This window comes from Panthera uncia, chromosome D1, assembly GCF_023721935.1.
Source record: "Panthera uncia isolate 11264 chromosome D1, Puncia_PCG_1.0, whole genome shotgun sequence".
NCBI lineage: Eukaryota > Metazoa > Chordata > Mammalia > Carnivora > Felidae > Panthera > Panthera uncia.
Genome location: NC_064808.1, coordinates 16424615 through 16440737, shown reverse-complemented (window position 1 = coordinate 16440737; position 16123 = coordinate 16424615). Strand labels below are relative to the sequence as shown.

The 16123-nt window shown below is 56.7% G+C and overlaps 1 long non-coding RNA gene across 1 annotated transcript; it reads left to right on the top strand.

The window, feature by feature from the left end:
* The first annotated feature begins 910 nt into the window (after positions 1 to 910).
* Positions 911 to 10914, top strand: LOC125934345 (uncharacterized). Its single transcript, XR_007461340.1, has 3 exons — positions 911 to 1013; positions 4251 to 4547; positions 7789 to 10914. It is a non-coding gene; the product is annotated as an uncharacterized LOC125934345 (long non-coding RNA).
* The last annotated feature ends 5209 nt before the right edge of the window (positions 10915 to 16123 follow it).

Below are 16123 nucleotides of genomic sequence, written 5' to 3'. Positions count from 1 at the left end.
GACAAATAACATCAACTGGATGGCCTCAAACAACAGGAACTTTTTCTTTCACGGTCCTGGAGGCTAGAAGTCCAAAATGCAGGTGCTGTCGGGATGGGTTCCTTCTGGAGCCTGGGGCAGAATGTGTCCCACCACCGCCCTCTCCCAGCTTCTGGGGTGCGCTGGCGATCCACGACGCACCCTGGCTTGTAGACACATCACCCCAGTCTGCCTGCGCCCTCGCTTGGCTTCCCCCTGCGTGTGCCTCTGTCGTTTCTTACGGGGACACCAGAGTGGTACTGGATGTGGAGCCCAACTTACACCAGTACGACGTCCTCCTAACCACCTGCGTTGGCAAAGAGCCTGTTTTCAAAAAAAGATCACGTTCTGAGGTTCTGGGTTGACATCGGTTCGGAGGGGAGGGGATCTGTTCAACCCAATACACCTGCGTTGGGAGTTTGGGGGGCAGTTTAGTCCCAGGGCAAATGGAGAGCAATCCTTCACCCTGTTAAAAAGAAAACTGAAGGCCCAAAGTGGCGTCACGTAGGTTAAGACCCCAAGTCGGTAAACCGAGACTTAATACCTAAACTAACTGCAGTTTCAACCCCCCAGGAATGTAACCTTTAACCAGTCAACGTGGGAATTCCCTGACCAGCACCGGGGAATTTATTTTAGACCCGTTCTGTGCCCTCTAGGAGGGCAACCTGCCTGGCCTCAAACCGTGGATGCTTTGCTAACAATTTCCCTTCCCCCGCTCCTTCTCTACCTCCGAAAACCTTTCATCTTCTGTTCCCTCTACTTGCTAGATGGGCCGCTGCCGGATTCACGAATCGACTAATAAAGCCAATTAGATCTTTAAAACGTACTCGGTTGAGTTTTTGTTATTTAACCAACTTCGGCAGCTCCATTTATCCTGCTCTTTTCCAGGCTGGCCTGGGCACTGGTGTGAAGACCGCAGCCCTCGCTGCAGGGGGGCCCAGGGAGCCGGAAAATCGGTTGCAGCACGCGTGTCTGTGATGCTCCCCTTTTCTGAGGTGTGTGAGATTTTTTTTTTGAATTACGTTAGTGATCCGACTCTACTCGATAACATTTGCAAACAGTAGTCATTCCAAACAGAGAGAGAGAGAGAGAGAGAAAGCAGCAGCTAGAGAGCCATGGTGGCCTACGACCTGGATGCTTAAGGTAGAGCCTCCCAGCATCGAGGCCCTCAGGGTGAACCCACCTGTCCATCTGCCCGTGATCTTGGGATTTCAACAAGGAGAGAGTGGGACACAGAGCATGTTTCCTAGAGCACGGGGAGAGTGGAAAATTGGAGCTGGAATATTGGAAAACTTTTCGTTCCTGGAGCGAAGACTCCTCCTCCACGGGGGCTGGGGTGGGGGGCATTTAAGATTCCACCACCCCCCCCTTGCCCCATCCATCAGACACCAGATACCGTAGGCGCCCAGCGCTGATCCTGTTACCTTTTACCCCCTTTATGGGGGCAAGGGGACCCGGAAGTGGGTGCTGGGCTTCAGTGTGTGCTCTCCCCTCCAGCAGCCAGTGCCCCTGTCTCTTTTCTTGAGGACTGTCCTGCCCTCCAGCTCTGCCCCTTTGCTGCGAGGCCAGAAACCGGAAATCCCGGGGATTTACATCCTGCAGCCCCTCCCTGGGCTGCACTTCGCTAGTGACTAATGGGTTCGGCATCTGAAAGTTCCAGCCGCCTTACCTCGGGGCCTCACTTACACCCCCAGATGTCCCTGCCAGCTGAAGCTGCCCCTGCCCCCACTGTGATGGGACCTGAGGTCACATCCTTGCCGGCCTTCTTCAGCTTCCCCTCCTGTTGTCCCAACTGCCCGGTGGCTTCCTCAGGGGAGCACATGTTTGATAAATCACTCCCATGGGAAACCTCGGGTCAGGTCGGCGCCTGGGGGCTCTGGCCTAAGACGCCCCACCTCTGCAGTGTCATTTGAAGCCCACCTGCAAGACAGACCTTCTGTACCCATGATGCTGACAGCCACCTCTGGGGTGTGATTCGAAGGACCCGGGGCGCATAATCTCCTCCCCAAGGCCTCTCTCCCTTGTCTGAAATCTCACCATTGCAGATTCAGTCCCGTGGAATGTGTCCCTCACTCCCCTTAAAATGGAGCTGCTTCTGGGACTACAGCTTCATCACTGGCGTTAATACTGCTCCTTGGAGCGGGGCTCCCCGTAAATCAGAGCCTTTGCTGCCGTGGCTGTTGGTGGGGCCCCAGTCGGCCTGTTCCTCCTGCTGGAGTCGGGCTTAAACAAAATGGGGAAGGCAGAAGTCTGGGCCTCTGCCGTGGCCTGCCTCACACCTCGGCGCCCTGCTCCCCACTCCCCGCTCCTTCTGGCTCCTTCCGCTGCCCCATCCGGAGGGCTTTTCCTGCCTCCGGCTGCAGGGAAGCCCCTCCACTCAAGGTTTGAAATAATGGTGACCAGGATAATGAAAATGATGATAAGGCATCATTATTTTTAGGGTGTTAGTGTTCCGGAGGATGTTTCACTTTAAGTGGGATTTTTGGAACATCAAGAATGACCATGGGGCCCAAGGGGAAGCTTAAATGGTGGAATTCAGGCACTGCGGCTTCCAGATGAAAGTAGTTTGGAGTCCTGCCCTGTACGTTTCCAATTATGGCCAGGGCATACCGGGCTGCTGGGTAGGTGAATTAGAATGGCAACTCCTGGGGACAGACAAGAGTTCCAAGGGTCCACAGCTTGGGGGGCGGGGGGAATACAGGCTGCATTTCAGCCCCACTTATTCCTGCTGAGTACCTTTGTGCAGTGTGCAAACCGCCCAGCCGTATAAGGAAGCCCCAAGAACCCTGACTAGTGTTAAAAAGAAAACCACCAGCATAAGATAGAATCACTTATGGGAGGCCCGGTCATCAAACCCAGGCTTAATACCTAACCTAACTGTAGTTTCAACCTCCCCCCCCGAAATGTAGTTCTTAACCAGTCAGTCGGGAAACTTCTGGGCATTGCCAATGAGGTAATCTGTCACAGGGCCCTCGCTATCTCCCCCACCTCCTTCGGCCCAGATGAGGTAATCTGCATGATAAGATCCTCTCTGCTTTTCCCCCTAACAGAAAGCCACCTTGCCTGAAACAATGGCTTCTTTCCTTTTGCTAGTAACTTCCTTGCCCCGCTGACCTTCCTCTAAAAACCATCCATTTTATACAACTCCTTGGAGCTCCCCTCTACTTGCTAGGTGGGACGCTGCCTGATTCATGAATCGCCTAATAAAGCCAATTAGATCTTTACATTCAAGCATTGAATGTTTTGTCCACTGAGACCAGGAACAGTAACGGCCAGCATTGAGTTTACCCTGTGCCCCCACTCTGCTCAATACACTGCGCTGTCGTATGTCCCACATCTGTCTCGCGAGGTCAGTTACAATTTGCAGCGTCCCCATTTCACAGATGGGGAAGCCGAGGCTCGAAGAAGTTGCAAATCACCCCAAGTCGCATGGAAAATAAATAAAAGCTCCAGGGGTTGAGCTCCCATGACTGGGCATCACGGGAAATGCTTCCCAGAAGCATTTCAGAAGGGAGAAGGTTGGCAGAGGGCAATTCAACCTTGTCGGCAAGTCCAGTTCGCACAGAGGAGGAAGCACCTTGGTTGGGGGTTTGCGGAATGAGGTAGAGTGGGCCAGTGGGGAGGCAGAAGGTCTAAATTTGAGTTTCAAGCCTGCCTTTTATTAGCTGTGTGTCCCCGGACAAGTCACTTAACCATTCTGGGCCTCACCGTCCTCATTTGTGAAAATAAGAGTCGGGGGGGGGGGGGGCGGGGGGCAGTTCTCCAAGGATCCTTGTAGGCTCTCTCAGATTGCCACTCCTACTAACTCCCCAAGAGCGGCTGCAGAGGGGTGATGAGCGGGCTGCCCCGTCCCCAGCGCCCTTGGTTGGAGGAGCAGGGGCCCTGCATCCTTAGCCCATTCCTGGACTCTGTGCTCCGAACCTTCCTCGTGGGCTTTTCCATCCTGACTCAGGTCTGCAGCTGCCGCCCGGAGGAGATCTAGCAGAGCCATTTATCAAACACACACAATTAAGGCCAGCGTTGGCCGAGATCTATTCCAGGAGCGGAGCAGAGCCTGGGGGTGAGGAGGGGAGGGCAGGGGAGGAGAAGGGGGAGGGCGTGAGCTCTGAGCTGTGTGGTTACGGAAGGGCTGGAGGAGCCCTGCAGCAGGAAGCTTGGGAAGCCCTGACCCTGCCAGGGGTCTACGCGGCTTCTTACCAGGGCACTCCAGTGCGTGTTACTCCCTTTTGCAGGTGGGGCAAGTGACGCAAGTGACGCAAGACGGATCGTCCAATCGGACCAAGGTCCTCCAGTGAGGGCGGAGCGAGCGTTGGAGCCTGGGTGGTCAAACTGAGGCCCTGTGCTTCAGTCCGCGCCTGGACAACCAGATATGAAAATAGAGATTTTTGGCTGATCGTTGGCCTGGGAGACACCGAGACTGTAGATATTAGACAGCAGAGAGAAGGAGGCCAGTTGTCATGGGAAGAGTTTACCAAAGACAATTTCGAGAGCTGGTTCCGCGATTCCCCGGCTCCACGGCCAGATCAAAGGTATAAAAAATGGAGCGGAGGGAGATCGGTTCGTGGGGATTTCTTCGGGGAGGGTATGAAACTGGTGAAGCAGGCCTTTCGCACTCATCCCGGGGGCTCCAGACCTCTCCTTAGTCCCGCCCAGAGCTGCGCCCACCCCTCCCATCCCTGGGCAGGGAGGCAGCCTTCCTGGCAGGGCCCCTCTGCCTCCTCCCCTCCTGGGAGGGCTAGGCCCCGGGAGAGGCTGAGAAACCCAGCCAGGCTTGTGGGTGCAGGTGCGTGTTCGCCGGAGGGGAGTAGACGCCGTGATGCTGCCCAAATCTGGGATCACCACTCATCCAGCGACCAGCCAGTCCGCCTCTAGAGACCACCCTGGGCTGGAGACAGCCGCCTCTGGCACACAGGTGCCCAGAGACCGGTCCACGCGGGGATAGGAAGGCCCAGCCCCTTCACCTCAATTCTGGGCTTCTCTGAAGGGCCGTCCCAGCTTCAGAGCTCCCCGGGGGATGGCGCGGCCGCGGTCGTGACGCCCTCCGGCCCAATTCCTCCTTCTGCTTGGTCCTGCTTCGCTCACCCCCTTGCGGGGGGTTGAACCCGTGGCGCAGGCAGATGAGTGAAGTGGGAACACACGTGACTGTGTATGTGAGCCTTCGTGTGAAGGCAGACGTGTGCGTGCACGCGTATGTGCGCACACGTGCGGAGGTCGTGTTCCCTGCAGCCCTGCAGAGCCTGGGGGGGGGGGGGGGGATGACACGTGGGCCCGCCTGGTTCCCCAGCTTCTCCCTCCCTCTCACTCGCTGGCCCGTGTGATGCACGCCTGCAGGAGTTGACGTCCGCTCTGTGAGTGTGGTGTCCACGAAGCCCCGTAGCATGGCCCAGGCAGATTCTGCCTGTCTCTCTGCCCTTGTCCCTTCTGCCCGTCCTCCCCCCGGCCTGACCAAAGAGCATCTCTTACCATGGGGAAGGCCCCCGTGGAAACCAAGGCTGAGTCTGGACAAAGGGGGGAAGGGACTCTGGGCTCCTGTGGTCCAGTCTCCTACTCGGACCAGACTGAGGGCCACCTGGCTTCTACTCGCTCCCCCCCGTGATGGAAGCTTAAGCTGTGGCCACCGCCCAAGCAGCCACAGAGGAACTCCCCTCCCCTCAGCAACCCCAAACCCGCCACCCCATCCCTTCTACCCACTGGACTTGGCTCCTCCCTCCTCCCAGGTCCGGCCCCAGATGGCCCACGACAGCCCCGTTGTCCCTGCCCGGCTTCCTGTCCTGTCCCACGCTGCTTCCCCGATAGTTCCCCTGTAGTCCCCACACAAGGACATTAGGTCCTGCTGCCCCCTCCTGGACCTCCCCTCTGGACACTGTTCCTATAAAGTGCGGGGTCCAGATTTGAACCCACAGCGCCACAGAAGGGAACTCGCCCCACTCCCAGCGCCCCCCATTAAGCTAGGAACGGTCCACGGTTTCAGCAGCCACATCACATTGTCTGTGCTCACACTGACTTGAGGGGTCAGATACAAATGACCAGATCATTTCCAGTGGAATTTTGCCAAGCCGGCCCTACCCACCCACCCTGGGCTTGTTCCTTGGGACCATTGATTTTTTTTTTTTCCTCTGAAAGTACCAGATTTTACATTGATTACTGTTAAATTTCTTCTTGTTGATTTTGGCCCAGCATCCCGCCTGGGAAGAGAGCTGTGGATCATAAATCAGCTGTATCAGAATAACTTGTGCTTGCGAGGTTTGGATGAACACATCTTTCGTGTCTTCATCCAAGTCTTTGGCAAAATTACCAGACAGGTTTGAGCTGGGCAATGTGCTCTGTATCCTACGGTCTGCCATCCAGTCATCCTGTGAAAGGGGGGCAGTGTTTAACTAGGGGACACCTGACTTTGATGAGGCCCGTCTGGCCCTTGGATCACGCCATGTTCTTTTCCAGATGTTCTGGACTTTCTGTCTAGTCAACCAGTCTAAACCTTTTTTTGTGGTGATCAGAATCCACCCTTCTACCTTCCCTGCTTTTTGGTAAACCAAGGAACTTGGCCCCTCTGCAGTCTCCTTGCGATTTTTCTCTTCTGCCTGATCCTTGGACCCTCCACAGGATCTTGGAAGTCTTGGCTCTATGGAGTGACCATACGATTTTCAGCCAAAGGTGATAACTTTGAGAGTGTATCAGTTATCAAGTGCTGGGTAACAAATTACCCTAAAACATAAGACCACAAGTAATTGGCATCTCACAGTTTCTGCACGTGAGACGTTGGGGAGTGGCTTAGCCGGGAGGGTCTGGGTTAGGGTCTCTCCGGAAGTTGCATCCAAGATGTTGGCCAGGCTGCTGTCATCTGAAGGCTTGGCTGGGCTGCAGGATGCATTTCCAAGATGGCTGACGTGGCTGTTGGTAGGAAGCCTCAGTTTCTTACCACGTGGGCCTCTGTAGGAGTGTTTGACTTTCCTTACGAGGTGGCAGCAGGCTTTCGCCAGTATGAGTGATCCAAGAAAGTGCAAGGAAGAGGCCACAATATCTTTATGACATAGTCCTAAAAGTGACATCTTGCCACTTCCGCCATATTTTATTCACTAGAAACCAGTCGTTAAGTCTTACCCACACTCAAAGAGAGGAGAATTAGGCCTCGCATTTTGAAGGAAAGAGTGTCCAAAAAAGGCGTGCTGACATATTTTTAAATCACCACATGGGTGAAGGGAGGTGTTTTATAATTATGCCAGAATGATGGATTTGAACCAGGACTGTCCTGCACAAAGCATATTTAGTCACTCGACTCCTTCACAGTCTCTCAAATGTTTGGACCATGAGCTACAGTTAAGAATCAATTATGACCTGGGGTGCCTGGGTGACTCAGTCGGTTGAGCGTCCGGCTTTGGCTCAGGTCGTGATCTCACAATTGACGAGTTCGAGCCCCGCGTCGGGCTCTGTGCTGACCGCTCGGAGCCTGGAGCCTGCTTCGGATTCTGCGTCTCCCTCTCTCTCTGCCCCTCCCTCGCTCATGCTCTGTCTCTCTCTGTCTCAGAAATAAATAAACATTAAAAAAAATTTTTTTTAAATCAATTATGACCTTCTTCACATATACACACGTAACTGAAACAAAAGTTCACGGAACGGCATTTAACCTTACCATCTACATTTGTAGGGGAGGAAACAGTTCTCCTTGACCCTCTTAGGGTCCCTGCCTGGATCTGAAAATTAAATTCACAAAGATCGATGAACGGGAGAAGACCATGCAAACTTATTTAATGTAAGTTTTCTGTGACACAGGAGCCTCCACAAGGAAGCGAAGTCCCAGAGGAACGGACCCGTGTACGTTTGCATGACGTTTGATGAGGAGCGGACAGCTGTGGAGGAACGTGATACCGGGAGGTATGTGTTGTAAACTGCGGGCATCCAGAGCAGGCTGTTTGTTAGCGTTCTTCTGGGTGATTCCCTGGTCTTCAGAGATAAGGACGTTCCTCTCCTCCAGGTCTAAAGAGGGCGCCACTCACATGATCTGCTTCCGGAAAGAAGGGTGGAGGGGCCGGTGCTCTGACTTAGCCTTCTGACCTGTCATCCTCTCAAACTCCTTCAGTGTAACATACTCAGTATGTCAAGGTGCCATACTTTGGGGGGAGTGGGTCTTAGACCCCGTCTCGGGAAACAAACCAGTATCCTGGGGTGTGCTTTCTGTGGGCACCAAAGCTGCTAAGCCTCTCCATTTATTTTGGAGCTCTCCATGGGTCTGACCCAAGCTTCGGAACCTACTTTTCTTATCTTTTCTACCCCCTCCTTCCTCGACACACGCACACTGTCAACCTTTAGCTCTTTGGAGTCATAGAATTATGAAATGTCAGACTATGAAAGAGGCTCTGGGCCCGAAACGACACACATTCCTTACGATGCGCAAGACAGACGTTACCAATGCATCATGGTAATGTCCCGTGAAGCTCAGTGTCTACCTCAGAATCCTTCCCAACCCAGCATTCCAGGTATCCAGTTTTCTGTGAGACAAAGTCTAGTTTACAGATGCTTTCTTTGAAGCTTTAAAAGTCAACTCTGAATCCCAGAGAAATGAAGTCCCTCTTCCAAGGTCACACGGCCGGTTGGTGACTAGGGGAAGATGGGCAACAGGCTCTCCTACCCGGGCCTTTGCGCTCTCTCTCTCCTGAGCCAGGGTTTCCGAGACTTTGCCCATTTATTCACTGTCTTCTTGGACCTCGTTCTCTTGACCGGCGATCTCTCACCGTCTCATTCTTCATCCACCGCCCACGGACTACCAGGTGATTTACAAGACCCCAGACCCTTCTCAGACAGAATCTTAGCGAGTGGCTGATCCACACAGAGCCACGGCCAAGAGAAGCAGCTTTGTTTGGGATGCGATCCACATCGGGAAAGAATGCACTCATCCTGTGGTCCAGATCTCTCCCCAACGGCTGGAATCGAGGGCCCGGAGTCCCCGCGGCCATCCATTACCACTGAGACGGCCCAGGCTGGGGGCCCGTGTTGTTTTATATGACGGCTTATCCTGCCGTGAGCCGTTCTGTGCCCCTCGCTGACCGCTCACCTTCTGGTGCAGGCATCGGCTCAGCGATGAAGAAATGCACAAGCCCGTGGGCAATCACCGGCAAATGTCCGGTTTTCATGCTGCCTGGAGGGTGCGGTTTCTGGGGCAGTCCAAGGTACCCCAGGTGCACCAAGGGATGACGGGGAACCCACAGGAAGGGACACCTGATAAGCCAGGAGAAGGTTCAGAAGGATGGAAAGGTTACTCTGTAGCGAGGGAACGACAGCAGCGAACGCACAGAGGCGCAAGGGAGCGGTGGGTTTAGGGGCAATACAGACATTTCCGATTGTTGGAGGTATGCTGTGAGGCCAGGGCAAGTGGCAGGTGACGGAGTGGAGAGAGAGAAAAAGGAAACAAGCAAGCGAGCACAAAGTATCCGTAACATGCCACACGGTAATAGGAGCAAAGGCAAAAGCCAAGCAGAGGTGGGGACAGAGCTGGGGATGCTGTAGGTAGGTGGGTGGTCAGGGAGGGCTTCTCTGAGTAAGGGACGTTTGAGCCGCCGCGTGAGCTGTGCAAGGGTCCCCTCCCACCTGATCTCATCTGGTCCTCATGACCGCGTGAAAGGAAGGCCGCAAACAAGGACCCTACCGCCCCAGGGCTGGTCCTGGGCTGGGGAGTGAGTTTGAGGCAGAGCGGGGCCCAGGATCCGGCTCTCCAGACACCCAAGGCAGGGGTCCTTCGAGCTCAGAGTGGCCTCCTCCGCCAAATGTGGGCTTCGGCCCAGCCCAGGACCTCTCCTCGGTCTCTGCAGCCTTGTCACCCACGACCCTACCCAGCAGCAAGACGAGGTTAAGACGGGCTCTGACATCAGACAGGTGCAGCTCTAATTCCAGTCTCTCCTATTAGCTGCTTCATCTGGAGCAAGGAAGCCTCAGTGTCTTCCCCCGTGAAAGGGGGTAATCGAGCATCTTTCTCGTGGAACACCGGACAGTGCAAGCAAAGCCCTTAGCACCGCGCCCGGCACACGTAGGCGGGGCTTATGGAACGCGAGTTACCGGCCATCTTGGCGCACAGGGCCCCCCGCCTCCTCGAGCCATCTGAGTGATGACCACACGGCTGCTGCCCTCGGCTGGGCCACGGCGGGCTTGGCTCGGTGCGACAGGTCGGGCTGTTGTAGAGCGACGCCAGCCCCCACCTCGTCTCGAGGTGGGACCCGCTGTGTCCCTTCTATGCCCTGTCACATCTGATGCACCCTCCTCGCCTTCCCTTCTGTTTGCCCGGTGCTTCCTGCTTTCAGACCTGCTCACTTTGCTCCCTAATATGCATCGCTGACAGACATTATGTTTCTTTCCTTGTTCCCTCACGGCCGTCTCCCCTGACAGAAGTTGGACACCCCGATGACGGAGATTCGGGGCGCTCTGTGCACGGCTGCAGGTCTGGCGCCCAGAACGTGACCGACTCCCAGTAGGTCCTGGAAACATGTTGGTTGAACGGGTGGATGAAGAAATGGAACAAATGCGCCGTGGATGTCCGTGGCCACGGGCCATCTCCCCAGAGAGCCTGTGTTATTTTCTTTCAGGCCACGGCTGCAGAAGGTCAAGGGTCTGGTCCATTTCCTTAGCCATCCTGACCTTGGCCCGAAGGCACTCGGCCCTGGGCATGGGAGGGCCTCCTTCCGTGCACCCGTGTTCCCTCCAGGCCAGCGCAAGGGGGACCCTGTCTTTCTTCCTAGCTCTCAGGCCAGGTCCCTGAGGAGACAACAGGAGGGGAAGACAGATAAGCCTATGAGGCCTCTGGGGACCCAGAAGGGCCCACGTCTGCACCTGTCACCCCTACTGCACGGCCCTGCTCCTCACTCCGTCACCACTTCAGTCTCCGTTAGGAAACTGGCGGTGGAGTCCGAATCCCCAGGGGTTTGGACTCGTGGGCGCCACGTGCAGCGATGATCCCGCCAGCCTCGAAATCAGGCCCATGGAGCCCCACCCGCGGGTGCAGGAGGTGGGGAGAGTGGGACAGGGGGCAATATGGGCCGGTGCGACTCAGTTGAGGGGCCGCAGCCCAAACAGCAGCTGTTTCCGTGATTCAGCAAAGAGCCGGGTGGGGGTGCTGACGGCTGGGGTGGGCCAGGACTGAGTGAGTCCTGAGTCGGGTCCTGAGTCCCTGAGTGAGAGGAGTCGGGGAAGGGGGGGGTGGACACGGGTCACCCTGCACGCAGGCCCGCAGCCACTACTTTTGGGTCCTGCCCCCGCATCACCTTAGCTGTGGGCCTGCCTTCACCCCCGTGGCCTGTTGCCACATGTAGGTTTCATGGATAATGTAGGTTATCCAGGTATGGTGAGGCCAGCAGATCGGGGCATAGTCTGCCGCCCGCAGATCCCAAGAGGAGGGGACCGTCACATCATGGGGAGCCACTCAGGGAAGCAGCAGGCGGGTCAGGACGCAGCGTGAGTGGGAGGGAAGCGTAGGGGCAAAACCCTGTATTGTGGTTTCCACAGGGAAGAGTCGGTGGGCAGGTAAGAAGGCGAGTTTGAGTAATTTCATTGGGCTCTGGGGCCCAGGAACTGTCGCTAGTTGTCTGGTATCTGGCCCCGGGGTGATTAGGACAGGTGGGTAGCGGCCCAGATATGAGGGATAAATGAGGTGGTTGTAATATGTCTCTGTTTGGGTTGCCCCTAACAGGCACACTCACAGGCCAGTGGTTTACGCTCTCAAGGAACTGGCCAGCCCGGGGCGGGGTCGTCCCTCCAGGGTCACAAAGGCCCCAGATGTCAGAGCATCAGAAACGCATGGGTAATACACACCCCCTACCCCGTTCTCCAGACTCCCCTGGGGGCGGCACTCGGGCCACAGTTGAGCCCCAGCACCGGTCTGACGACTGGGGGTGGGGTGCTCTTGGCAAATGGTGGGTGGATGAGGGGCCACCATGGACCAGGCACGGTGCCGGGCACTGGGGGACAGAACAGTGAACAAAAAGGCAAGATCTCTCCTCTCAAGGATTTTATGCCCTGGAGGCACGGCGGACCCCGAACCAGTAAACAAACAGATAAACGAGGGGCCTCGGTTACTGGGAAGTGTGGTGGCGAAATGAAACGCCAAGATGTTACGGCCTCCGGGCAGGATGGAAGGAGAGGGGCTCCATCGGGAAGGGCGGTCAGCGTAGCCTCTCTGAGGAGGTGACCGTTGGGCTGAGACCTGAATCTCGACAAGGAGCCACGCAAAGACTTCGGGGCAGAATATTTTAGCGAAGGAACGAATAAATGAAAGACCAAATCCGTTTCTCGGTCTGGATGGCCCACCTCCTTACAGCTGGCGGCAGGGTATTTTGAGGCCTGGATGACATCCGTGTCAGAATCTCACATATTAACATCGCTCCTATCACGGTCTCCGTCACGAAGGGAGACATTCCACAGGGTGACCTGGGCCCTGTGAGCAGGCGCTTTGGGGCCTCGGGGCAAGACACCCTTTTAACCATCCACGTTCTTTGACCCCCTGCTTCCAGGCAGTAAGTAGCTGTAACGCGCCTCCCTCCTGCGCTGGGGGCTGGAGCAGACACCTTGAGACGCTCGTCTCGCTGGCTCCCAAGGCTGTCACGGCAGCCGTGTGCACCCCCCTGCAGGCTGGGGGCCCCCCACACCGCATCTGTCCCAGCCACGTGGGTCCCTGCTCCCCCCCTGGGGAGGCCCCTGCCACCAGGCTGGGTTCCAGAGGGGATTCACCACCGGCCCAGGAAAGCGGATCATGTCCAAAGATAGGGCGTGAGAGGAGGTCGGGAAAGGCAGGAAAGCAACCTTCCCTGAGCGCCTAGTTTCTGCTCAGGGAAAGGGAGTGACTTCCCCAAGGTCCGGCCATCTCTGTTTCATTCATTCATCCATTGGTCCAGGTTTCAAATATTTCTTGGATCCCCTAGGGGGTGGGCAAAACACGGATTTCAGAGCCCAGACGCCCCCGGTCCAGAGGCTTTCCTTCCACTGCCTAGGAAGGGGGCCTAAGGCAAACTTGTCTGCCTCAGTTTCCTTATTAGTAAACCAAAGGATAATGGCACCGGCGCCTGATGAGGCTCCCTGAAGCATCAGCAGGAATGCCTATGGGTCACCCCGGCCCACAGGTGGTCCTCACTCACGTCCGGCACTGGCTTAGGGATTGCGGACAGCCGGACAGGACGCCACAAGCCTGGCCTTCAAAATGCTCAAAGACTGGGGCGCCTGCGTGGCTCAGTCAGTGAAGCGTCCAACTCTTGATTTCGTCTCCGGTCATGATCTCGCTGTTCGTGAGATCGAGCCCCATGTGGGGCTCCGGGCTGACGGTGTGGAGCCTGCTCGGGATTCTCCTGTCGCCCTCTCCCTCTGCCCCTCCCCCGCTTGGGTGCTCACCATGCACGCACGTGCTTACACGCCCTGTGTCTCTCAAAGTAAAGAAATAAACACGAAAAAAAAATTGTTTGAATGCTCAGAGACTAATGAGGGACAGACACGTCACAGCGGCTCATGCCAGTAGGCAAGATCGGAGTGGGTGCTACATAAAAGCGTGAGGGACGTGTTACGGGTGGTTACATTTGGGTGCAGTGAGGGGGAGTTTTCAAGGAACATACGGCACCTGAGTCTCATGAGAGGGAGAGGAGAGGGTACATCCAGGTGGAGGGGATAGCCTCAGCAAGGCTTGGAGACCTAAAGGCTGTTCGGGGACAGTGGGGACAGAGTAGATCAATGTCGCTTGGGCAAGGGGACCAAGGGAGGGATCGGCAAGGTGTGGTTGGCGGATTAAGCTGAATGGCTTTGACTATGACAGTAACGGACTTGAACTTCATCCTCCGGGCAGAACTTGAACTTCCCTCTGGGGAAGGCCATAACGTACCCTGGCGGGGTCTTAGGGAGAGATTTTCTGGGACCTTGTGGAGAACGAATTAGCAGGGCTGAGACCAGGGGGCAGAGAGCAGCTCTGAGGTCCTGCAAGTCCAGCCGCGAGATGGAGAACAGACAGATCTGGATGAAAAGGAGACCCATCTATCGAGCACTTGCCATGTTCCGGACACGCCCCGTACATTCGTTCACTCGCCTCTCAACAGCGCTTTGAGGTGGGTGCTCTCGTTCCCATTTTACAGATGAGAACACTGAGGTACAAGGAGGTTAAGTAACTTGCTCAGGGTCACGCAGCCAGCGACGTGGAGCCCTGGGATTCTGATTCTGGTCCATCTGAATCCAAAGCCCTGATACTTCCCAGACCCAGATGTCCACGGGGAGAGAAGGCCCAAAGGTGAAGAGATGCACGCGGTGGAAACTTAGCAGATCCCGACGGCTTCTTCCTTCTCGGCCTCCCTGAGCTGGGCATCTTCCACTGGCTCCTCCAGACCCTCAACCCACGCCCCTCTTTCTCCCCCTACTCCGTGTCCTGGGAGGCTGGTGGCATGGGAGGCATCCACAGGCTCCCTGGTCCTCACCCATTAGCTTCTGGCTGGGTTCCATCAACGGGGCAGGAGAGCCGAGGGAAGGAGGAGAGCGAGTGGGCTTGCTGCTTCCCCCTCCGATGGGCTCTGTCCCCCCACTGACGCCCCAGCTCCTCCAGGTGGCCCTCTCCACACAGCGCGCTGCCCCATCGGGCAGCTCCTCTCTCCCCTGCCCTTTCAAGCCTGGGGGTGGCGACAGTCACTCCTGTTTTTCATATGGGTCTGTCTGTGACGTTGGCCCTCAGGAGAGAGGGCAGCAGACAGCAGCTTCTAATGCTGGTCCCTGACGTCATGGGGGTGGCTGAGCTTGCCAGGGAGTGTGCAGAGGATGACGCTCAGGGACCAAGCTGGGAAGGGGGGGGGGGGGGGGGGGACGCTGACATTTAGTCCCCAGAGGGTGGGAGCCAATCAGACAGCTGGGGCTGGGTGGGGCTGGAGCCTCCCTTGCGGGTAATTGTTACTGCGATCCCCACTCCCTTTGGCAGAGGGAGAGGGGCTGTGCCAGGAGGTCTGTCATTTGGGAGACCGCCCTTGGCCCCTCTGGAGGGGAAGTCCACCAGTTCTGCCCTGCCCCCTGCCCCCTGCCCCCTGGGACTTTTCAGCCCAGCTTTTGGCGGCTGGCTCGGGGTTCTCAGAGGGCTTATGAGGCCACGTGGGGCTACCTTCAGGGTTACCGGGGGAGTCTCTGTCTGGGAACGGGGTGACCTTTTTTTGAAAAGCCTGTTCATCCCCAGGGCCCTGGTTGGCTGAGCCCTATGGAGCCAGCCCCCGTGAGGGGGCCTTGCCAAGAATCAGGGCCCCATCTGCCCCCTTTCCCCCACCCTCCCTCCACCTACCTGCCTGCCCTCTGACCTGTGTCAAGCTCCAGAAAGGCACTGCCGTCCCCAGCAGTCAGCTAGCTGGGGGGTGGGGGGGGGGGGGACATGCCTAGTAGCAGGGGAAGAGGAGGGATGGAACCGATCACATATGTCTAAGGCCAGAGGGGGAAGAAAGATAGTTACAAAAATCCACCTGTGAACAAAGGTAGGTCCATTTAGAGCCACAAGGCGTGAGAGCTAGGAAGGGTCTTCCAGAACCCCACCTGGCAGCACACACGAGGACACTGGGGTCTAGAGAGGGGACGCTGCTCAAAGGCCTTGAAGACTGGCCTGGCTCAGCCTGGCACTCGTAGCCATCACCCATGTCCCTGCGGCTCTCCCCTGTCAGACCCCACACCCCAGGACCAAGAATACTTTTCCATGCGTCGGCATCCATGTGCCTGCAGAGGGTCCTGATCCAGATTTCTACCCCACCTTTGTGCCCCTCCTCCACGGTGGAAGCAGCTGGCTGCCCCCACGGCGGGGGCTGCCTGGGTGCGAGACGACCGTGTTTTCACAGGGCGGAAATTAGATCTGCTTCTCGGGGAGAAGTGTTGGGAGCTGAAATGCCAGCCAGTTGGGTGTGGCGGGGCCTCCTCGTTCTGTGCTGTGCAGAAGCCAGCCACATGGAGGGAGGGACGGGGAGGACGGGCCGCCACCGGGCAGGGCCCTAGGAAGGGGGTCAGGGACAATGTGCAGGTGGAGAATGGAGGTTTTAAGAACAGAGGGCTCGCCCAGGGGCAGGCAGCGAAAACAACACCCCGTACTTAGACCTCACCTCCTCTACAGCCTCCTTTCCCAGCCCGGGCTTACCCC